This window comes from Nicotiana tomentosiformis, chromosome 1, assembly GCF_000390325.3.
Source record: "Nicotiana tomentosiformis chromosome 1, ASM39032v3, whole genome shotgun sequence".
NCBI lineage: Eukaryota > Viridiplantae > Streptophyta > Magnoliopsida > Solanales > Solanaceae > Nicotiana > Nicotiana tomentosiformis.
In genome coordinates this window covers 117,919,227-117,927,172 of record NC_090812.1, presented here as the reverse complement: position 1 = coordinate 117,927,172, position 7,946 = coordinate 117,919,227, and positions in this window count along the sequence as shown.

The window sequence follows — 7,946 nt, the reverse complement described above, 5'->3', positions numbered from 1 at the left end:
TATCATGCTCGGTCTCCCAAGTCGCCTCCTCGACCAGATGACCCGTTCACTATACTTTTACTAAAGCAATGCTCTTCGATCTCAACTTTCTAACCTATCTGTCCAAAATAACCATTGGTTCCTCAACATAAGATAGATCCCTGTCCAACTGGACCGAGCTGAAGTCTAACACATGAGATGTATCGCCATGATACTTCCGGAACATGGAAACATTGAACACTGGATTAACTGCAGTGAGATTAGGTGGTAATGCAAGTCTGTAGGCCACATCTCCAATCCTTTCGAGTATCTCAAAAGGTCTGATATACCTCGGGCTCAACTTGCCCTTCTTTCCGAACCTTATAACACCCTTCATAGGCGAAACCCGGGGCAAGACCCGCTCACCAACCATGAATGCAACATCACGAACCTTCCGATCCACATAACTCTTCTGTCTAGATTGGGTTGTACGAAGTCGATCTTGAATTAACTTAACCTTTTCCAAAGCATCTTGAAGCAGGTATGTACCTAATAGTCTAGCCTCACCTTGCTCGAACCAATTCACTGGAGACCGGCACCGCCTACCATATAAGGCCTCATACGGCGCCATCTGAATCTTCGACTGATAACGGTTGTTGTAAGAAAAATCCGCAAGTAGAAAGAACTGATCCCAAGCACCCCCAAAATCTATCACAGACGCACGAAGTATATCCTCCAATATCTGAATAGTGCGTTCGGACTGCCCGTCCGTCTGAGGGTGAAATGATGTACTCAACTCTACCCGAGTACCCAACTGACGTTGTACGGCCCTCCAGAACCGTGATGTAAACTGCGTACTCCGGTAAGAGATGATAGATACCGGTACACCATGAAGCTTGAAGAAATCCACTCGGTCGCTGATGCTCATACTTCACCTGCTGACAATTTAGGCACCGAGATATATATTCCACTATGTCTTTCTTCATCCGCCTCCACCAAAAATGCTGTTTCAAATCCTGATACATCTTTGCAGCACCCGGATGAATGGAGTACCACGAACTGTGAGCCTCCTGGAGAATCAACTCATGCAAACCATCTACATTAGGCACATATAGCCTGCCCTGCATCTGTAATACACTATCACCTCCAATAGTGACTTTATTAGCATCACCGTGCCGAACTGTGTCCTTAAGGACAATCAGATGGGGGTCATCATACTGACGCTCTCTGATACAATCATAAAGAGAAGACTGAGAAACAACACAAGTCAAAACTCGGTTCGGTTCGGAAACATCCAATCTAACTAACTGGTTGGCCAAGGCCTAAACATCCAAGGTTAATTGGAGTCCCTTTTATTAAATTATCTCAATTGAAGTAAGGTGTAAGGAAGATTTAAAGAAGCGATTTTCTACGAGCTCGTATAAGAAATTAAGGTATGTTAAGGCTAATCCTTCCTTATTTTGGCATGATCCAAGTAACGATACGTAAACATAATGCTATTCCATAAGTGGTTCTACTCTTAGCAGTTAAGGATGTCTGTGTTATCCATTCTTGTAAAATGATATTCAAGCATGTCTAAGTATGTTCATAAGTCTCTATTGAGGTATATGATAAAGATGTTAATGTTTATAATATAGCGATACATGCATCTTCATTCATTTACCACCGAGCTATGATCGGTTGGGCAGTCATGCATTTACCACTGAGCTACGGCCGGTTGTGCAGTTATGCATTTACCACCGAGCTACGGCCGATCGGGCAGTCATGCATTTACCACCGCGCTACGACCGGTCGGGCAGTTACCACTGATCAGTTGGGCAGTTAACATCACGATAATGATGTATTCAGAACTATGGTATTGTAGCTATATATATGTATATAAGAAATTGAACTTATTATGCATGTTATGACCCTCAGCGGCGGGTCAGATGTTACAGGTTGATTCTTATCCCTCTTAGTAATTGTGTTTTATTGTTATGTTTCATTCCTGCCTTACATACTCGGTACATTCTTCGTACTGACGTCCCTTTGTCTATGGGCGATGTGCTTCATGCCACGCAGGTGTAGATAGACGAGGTGAGGACCCTCCACTGTAGGCTGCCTCCAGATATCAACTTTTGGTTGGTGAGCTCCACTTCTTCCTGGAGTATTGCCGAGCCAGGTTCTGTATATGTTATTTTGTTTTATAAGGATATCGGGAACCCTGTCCCAATTTATATATTATGGTCATGTTTTCTTAGAGATTTTGCAGACAGTATCTTGTGTATAGGTTTGGGTATGACATGTCAAAGGCCTTGTCGGCCCCTATGTATCTATATAAATATTTTTGAATTATTTATGCGAGTTAAGTTCTAATATTATTACTTATATATACAGATGTGGCCTGTAATGGCCCGTGACAAGTATGATAGTAAATAAGGATAAGGTACGTGGTGCTCGGTTGAGTAGGCCCTAGGTACCAGTCGTGGCCCTCCGGTTTGGGTCGTGACAAACTTGGTATCGGACCGGATCTGTCCTAGGGTTGTCTGCAAGCCGTATCTAGTAGAGTCTTGTATATAAATGTGTTGTGCACCACGTTGTATAAACATGAACATGGCATTTAGAGATCGGTTACCCTTCCTTCTTGATATTAGATCGTGCAATAGAGAAGAGTGGTAGGGAATAAAGCCCTTGACCTTTGACTTGTTTTATATATAAAGCGATGCCTATGACCAGGAAAGCTACAACTAGTCAGAAGGGTAAAGCAGTGGCACATGAGGGCATGAGTAAAGCACCAGTGTCTAGTGAGGGACAGAGTAAGGCCTTGAGGGGAAGTGTGACACCCTCGCATAGTTCTCCGAAAGCAGATATAATTCGAAGTCTCCGTACACAGGTAGCTCACTGATATCAGGGCTGGTAGGAAGTACCTGGATCTGCACAAAAAGATGTGTAGAAGCGTAGTATGAGTACACTACAGCGGTACCCGGTAAGTGCCAAGCCTAACCTCGGTAGAGTAGTGATGAGGTTAGGCCAGGCCCTACTGGAAATAATAAAAGACATGGTGAAATGCTTAACAATATAATAACAATAAAAGACAATGAAAATGAATCAAGTAAGTAGTATGTCACCATTAAATTACACAAAATAAGGGCTAATATCTCACTGAAAGAAAACAGAAATTTACAACTTTAAGAAAATCACAACAATAATCAAAGGCAAATGCAGCCATAAAGAAATATCAACAAGGGCACTCCCGAGGTACCGCCTCGTATTCCTAAATCATAAACAAATTCACAATATCTCATTTTCTTATATCATTGCGGGAGCTTTCACATTTTATTTTAAAGAAAATATTTTTTCAAAAATAGTACCCCGCGTTTTAGCCACCTTTATCACACCGCATGACTTCTAGTAGTTCCCCTACTAGCCACACGTATCAAGCTACCCTTTTCTCACTGCATACGTTTCAACACCCAGACCTTATACCACTGCATGCGTATCAATATCACAATATGCACCTCAAGTGCTCAAATATTTCAATTTGCAAAAATAAATCAACAACAACAATATTTTTCACAATAGTAAGCTCACGGCTCAATGACAATGAGTACAAAATCTCACAAAATATTCGGTAATGAATAACTCAGCAAAAATAATATTTCACAATTTTAACACGTTGCCTCAATACCAAATTAAAAAATATCAAATACTTCGTATTAATAATATTTAAATTAAATAAATTCAACATTCAAATAATGCATAGAATAAAAGAAATAAAGTTTTAACTAAACAGGTAAAACAATTAACAGGAAAAGGTCAGGCAAATTTAAAATTTTAAAAAATTAGATCAATGATGACGATTATAACAAGATAAAATAATTTAATTAATATGCGACAGTGATCTACACAATTTAACGACATAACCTTCCACATTTAGCGCGTGTACATAATCGCCATCTTGTATACATGACTCTCAATACATCACAATTATCATATCAATACCAATCCAAAGGTGAAATTTCTCCCACACAAGGTCACACATGTCACTTACCTCGAACCGGGTAATTCTTTACTCTGCTATGCCTTTGCCTCGTGAATTGGCCTCCGAAAGTCTCGTATTTAGTCATAATTGAATCGATTCAGTCAATACAATTTATTGGAATTTATTCCATATAAAATATAAATTTTCCAATAAAATTCAAAATTTAACCCAAAAATCGCACGTGGGACCCACGTCTAGGAATCTAACGAAACTTACAAAATTCGATAACCCATTCAATTACGAGTCCAACCATACTAGTTTTATTTAAATCCGACTCCGAATCGACATTGAAATCTCAAAAAATTATTTTATGAAATTCCTACAAATTTATCCGAATTTCCATCTCAAAACACTAATTAAATGATGAAAACAATGATATATTCGTGTATATTGACCAAATCCGAGTTAGAATCACTTACCCCGATATTTTTCCTTGAAAATCTCTGAAAAATCGCTTCTCCCCAAGCTCCAATTTGTCAAAAATGGAAAATAAGACGAAGTCCCCTTTTTATAATTTAAAGTTTCTGCCCTCGGTCGCTGCCCCTCCCCCACCGCTACCCCCGACCCTGCCCCCGATCCTTCGCTCGATCCTGCCCTCGATCGCGAACGGATGAAGGAAACAAGATACAGGCATCAGAAAAATTCCAGCAGCTGTTAAAGTCCAAATTTCGATCCGTTAACCATCCGAAACTCACCCGAGGCCCCTGGGACCTCAACCAAATACACCAAAAAATCCTAAGATATCATACGGACATAGTCAAAACCTCAAATCATATCAAACAACGCTAAAACCTCGAATCATACCCCAATTAAAGCTTAATGAAACTTAAAAATTTCTAACTTTTACATTCGATACCGAAACCTATCAAATTAATTCCCATTGACCTCAAAATTTGCACACAAGTCATAAATAACATAACAGAGCTATAAAAATTTTCAGAACTGAATTCCGACCCCGATATCAAAAAGTCAACTCCCTAGTCAAACTTCTCAAAAATTTAACTTTTGCCATTTCAAGCCTAATTCCCTACGGACTTTCAAATAATTTTCCGGATACGCTCTTAAGTCTAGAATCACCATACGAAACTATTGAAATCATCAAAATTCTATTCTGGGGTCGTGTTTACATAAGTCAATATCCAGTCAACCTTTTCAACTTAAGCTTTCAACCTGGAGACTAAGTATCTCATTTCATTTCGAAATCTCTCCGGACCCGAATTGACTACCCCGAGAAGTCACATAACAATTATAAAGTACAGAATGAGTAGTAAATAGGGGAACGAAACTACAACTTTTAAAACGACTGGTTGAGGCGTTACAGTTAGAGTTGCAGGTAGTTAGGGATGACAATGGGGCGGTGCGGGTGTCGTGCAGGGCGGGTTTGATCTTATGCGGGATAGGGCAGGTTTGATATTATGCGGGTGCAGGGCGGGTGCGGGGCAGGTTGAAACTGATTTTTCAAAATCTAATGCGGGGCGGTTGCGGGTTTCATTGCGATTCCTTGCGGGTTTACTCTATGAAGATCACTATGGACTGTACAAATAAGGCAAAAAAATAGTGTGGAAAATTCTCTATGACATTAGTACTTCTCTGCACTAAATTTATAAGTGATTGAATCAACTTTATTTTCTATTTGTCTTTGTTTTTGGGTTTCATATGGTGGCGTACAAGAGGGAAGATCCCTATTACGTCCTTAAAAAGGTTCTTTACATATGGTTTTTCTTCACAAGAGATTAGTAAATAAATATAGGAAATTCTTGTGAGCTCATTTTCTTGTATTTAAATAGTATCTGGTTAGGAGATAATTTCTACTGAAAACGGACAAAAGAAAAATACTATAAAATCAAGCAGAAAGTATAAGTTCACATATATGAGCCATATTATATATTATAAACTAGTTATAAAAAATTGTGGTGCATATTTATTATACGAAAATTTATCAAGTACAAGTTAATACGTAAAGTTAGGTATATGATATGATATGTTGATGTTAAGCTTTTCAAAGCGTTTATTTTCTAGCTTTTACGCGTTTCAATTAAGTTATATTTTCTATTATAATTTCTGAAAATAAAAATATAATAGTTGGATCCATACGAGGGATTTAAGAAATTAAAAAAATAAAATATTAAACTTGTGCTTTTTCAGCAAAAATAACAAATGAAAAAAGAATTGTGGGGCGGGGCGGATCTTTGCGGGGCATGGCGGGGTGGGATGGAAATAGAAAAAACTGCTATGCGAGCTTTGAGCATCCGAAAAATACTCATCGGGCGTCGAAATCAATTCTTTCCACTATAATTCGGCGTGCTTGGAAACATTAAAATGGGTATTAACTTCCAGAAATGCTTGCAAGCTAAAATCAGTTGAATTGAAATAACGACTTGACTAGATAATTAGTTTTCACCTTTTCGTTATTTGTCAAGAAAAATGCCTTTGTAGTACTTTGGATTTTTTTTTTTTGCTGTGGGTTTCTTGGTTCTTAATGTTTTTGAATTTGTGCTTTTGAGTTGTGAGTTTGCTAAATACGTAGGAACTCGAATGGCTGGAGATGGAAGGTTTAGGTATTGGAAATGCAGAAAAGATCCCGTCAGAACTTCACCGCTAACCGATAACTCAGATCGACGTGGAGTTGTCCGACGGCCAGTAGAGGTAAGAGAGGAGTTGGGCGGCTCTTGGATATGAAATGAGAGGAGAATGGAGGAAAATAGAGGTTCCGTGATTTGGAGGGTTATTTTGGTGGGTTTTAATGGAGGAGAAAACTTTAATGAAGATGACAAAAAGTGGATTGGGGAAGAAAAGAGATGGGTTGGGAGAATCCTCTGTTCTTGTTTTTCTTTTTTTTTTAAGAAAGAATATTATTTACGGTGAAAATTAAGTAATTTATTTTTTTCTTGAGTTATGACATGTGTTACGATTTTATTGGTGCGTGAAATTACGATAAATTGGACAAGAAAAAAAGTAATGTGTCTTAGTTATACTTTAGAAAGGTTGAATGTAGATTGAATGTGTAAGGTGATTAAAAAATATGTAACAAAAATTTGGTATAGAGGAGTAACTTATGTATTTTGCTTTTTCAATTGCTTACGAAGGGTTCGTCCAATACTAGTAAGCCACGCCCACCACTAACATAAGTTATTTTCAATTGCTTACGAAGCACTATTTCCTTCTTTATTTGAACTCTGCAAATATAGATTTGGGATACCAAATCAATCGTAAAAACATATCAAAGAATCACTACTGTACTGTGGAGCAAGTATAAAGAATAGGGGGAAAGTTAAAAGTTATAGAAAGGTATAAAAAACAGCTTCTTGGCGAAATTAAAAAGGAAGTAACATACTTATCAGAATCGGTGCTTTGCAGTGTATTAGTTTGATCTTTGATAGAACCCTCATTCTTGCTTTCATTCAGTATTTTATATCTGTGATTGGGTCCACTATAATAACATCACTTCCTTTATCACCTTGTTCGTTTCTGGAAGGATAAGCGACTTGTTTCTCATAAACAACCATTTGGCAGAGGCGGATCCAGGATTTTAAGATCATGGGTACACTACGATATTTGTCATGATATCAAGAGATGCAATTTTTTAAATATTAATAATTTTGCACATTATTCAAAAAAATAAACTATAATCTTGCTAATCTAAATTTGTGTTTGTCATTAATATTATTAATTATAATCTGACAATCATTACATAATATTTGTCTTAACATTAAATTCAAAATAAAAAAGAAAAGTAGAAGGCTAATGAAAATTTAATACTGTAAAAATTGAAACTTATGCAAATTTTATGGCTAAAAGAAGCATGACAATATAAAAAATCTCTTAGAGCATATGACGAGTTCTTTATATGTGACTTGCTTATCCAAAAAGAAAAGTATTTTATCCTAAAAAGTTGGAAAAGATTTCAATAATTTGGTTGGAATTCAAATATGTTTAAGCAATAATTTGGGATAAAAATATTTAAGCA